We start from the raw sequence: 2,500 nt of genomic DNA on the forward strand, positions 1-2,500 counted from the left end.
GACGGATGATCAGTGTGGGTTACGCGTACATCAGCGGACAGTCCACACAGGCCGTACCACAACGTACACTGACTGCATCGACAACCGAATGCAACTGAACAGCTGCAAGGCTCATTTCACAAACAAACGCCTGACCGACCAGCTTGGAAGGGCAGGAGGGGAGGGCGATATTCGTTCTGTAGCGGTACACCCTTCCAGTGGTTAGCGGGACTGTGTAGAAAGTACGCAACACTCGAAAGACCTTTATGTGAGGGTACGCACCATGGCATCAAGAAATACACATGACACCAGAGGATCCAAGCAGTGAACTATGTTCAGAGGGTTGCTGTTAGGCAAAGCTACATTCCTGTGACGTTACATGTGACAGTTAAGGTGCAGTGTAAGTTAGGTTAAGGTGCAGTGTAAGTTAGGTTAAGGTGCAGTGTAAGTTAGGTTAAGGTGCAGTGTAAGTTAGGTTAAGGTGCAGTGTAAGTTAGGTTAAGGTGCAGTGTAAGTTAGGTTAAGGTGCAGTGTAAGTTAGGTTAAGGTGCAGTGTAAGTTAGGTTAAGGTGCAGTGTAACTTAGGTTAAGGTGCAGTGTAAGTTAGGTTAAGGTGCAGTGTAAGTTAGGTTAAGGTGCAGTGTAACTTAGGTTAAGGTGCAGTGTAACTTAGGTTAAGGTGCAGTGTAAGTTAGGTTAAGGTGCAGTGTAACTTAGGTTAAGGTGCAGTGTAACTTAGGTTAAGGTGCAGTGTAACTTAGGTTAAGGTGCAGTGTAAGTTAGGTTAAGGTGCAGTGTAAGTTAGGTTAAGGTGCAGTGTAAGTTAGGTTAAGGTGCAGTGTAAGTTAGGTTAAGGTGCAGCGTAACTTAGGTTAAGGTGCAGCGTAACTTAGGTTAAGGTGCAGCGTAACTTAGGTTAAGGTGCAGCGTAACTTAGGTTAAGGTGCAGCGTAACTTAGGTTAAGGTGCAGCGTAACTTAGGTTAAGGTGCAGCGTAACTTAGGTTAAGGTGCAGCGTGGGTTAGGTTAGGGGCCAACGTGGGTTAGGTTAGGGGCCAACGTGGGTTAGGTTAGGGGCCAACGTGGGTTAGGTTAGGGGCCAACGTGGGTTAGGTTAGGGGCCAACGTGGGTTAGGTTAGGGGCCAACGTGGGTTAGGTTAGGGGCCAACGTGGGTTAGGTTAGGGGCCAACGTGGGTTAGGTTAGGGGCCAACGTGGGTTAGGTTAGGGGCCAACGTGGGTTAGGTTAGGGGCCAACGTGGGTTAGGTTAGGGGCCAACGTGGGTTAGGTTAGGGGCCAACGTGGGTTAGGTTAAGGGCCAACGTGGGTTAGGTTAAGGGCCAACGTGGGTTAGGTTAAGGGCCAACGTGGGTTAGGTTAAGGGCCAACGTGGGTTAGGTTAAGGGCCAACGTGGGTTAGGTTAAGGGCCAACGTGGGTTAGGTTAAGGGCCAACGTGGGTTAGGTTAAGGGCCAACGTGGGTTAGGTTAAGGGCCAACGTGGGTTAGGTTAAGGGCCAACGTGGGTTAGGTTAAGGGCCAACGTGGGTTAGGTTAAGGGCCAACGTGGGTTAGGTTGCCAGAGATGTGTCAAATCAGGATGTACGTTTGGCTGGTGTCAGGTGGTGGGTTGGTTCGATGCCTTTATAAGGGGTGTGGCCAAAGGGTATTTTATTACTTGTACCTTTTGTGTTGTGGCGTGGCGTTGCGTCCTGTGTTGATACTGGGTGGACCACTGTGGGTGTTGCTGGCTGATTTGAGCTGCGTTGTTTGCGGGTGATGTGAGACATTCTGTCTTATTAGTGGACGTGACGTTCCTCTTGTCGTTGTTTGGATAGTGTCCTGTGGCAGCGAGGATAAAATGGATGTTGTTGAACGATAGTGCTTTGGTGCTTTCGCTTTGTTACACACAGAGTGGACTGTGAGATAGGGTGACTGGGTCGAGTGCGGTTCACACTGTCCTCCCCAGTTTACAGTATGTATCATCTATGTATGTGGTCCTGCATCATTTACTAAGGAGGGACGTCAGACGACTGAAATATTAGTTATGTACTGATGTAAAGCAGAATGCTTACCTTCCACCAGTGGGCGAGTATCGACTCTGCCCCAGAGTTGCCACCGCAGGAAGAGGTGTCGGAAACACTACCCGCACACCGTCACCACTGTGCGGGGGGACGGACCCTCTATATCCTCAGCGGCGCACTCTTTGCCACCGAGCGTCACGTCTCGCGGCCCGCCGTCCAGAGCATGTATTGGGACAGCGGGACTTTGGCTTTTGGGAGATAACTCTTCATGAAGTGGAAGATATAGGGGTGGACTGCAATGTACGATTGCGGGAAAAGTCCGCCGTACATCCGCTCGAGTTGCGAGTCGGGCGGTGGGGGTGGCGCATTCACAGGTGCGGCTGGAGTGACCGTCGGTCCACCACTTTTGACTCGATTTGCGTCACCTGCGGTGAAGAGGGGGTGCAGCAGGCGTTTTACTCTGGGTCGTCAAGCGGGCGCTGTAGGCGACATCGACA

Source organism: Schistocerca gregaria, unplaced genomic scaffold, assembly GCF_023897955.1.
Source record: "Schistocerca gregaria isolate iqSchGreg1 unplaced genomic scaffold, iqSchGreg1.2 ptg000988l, whole genome shotgun sequence".
Taxonomy (NCBI): Eukaryota; Metazoa; Arthropoda; class Insecta; order Orthoptera; family Acrididae; genus Schistocerca; species Schistocerca gregaria.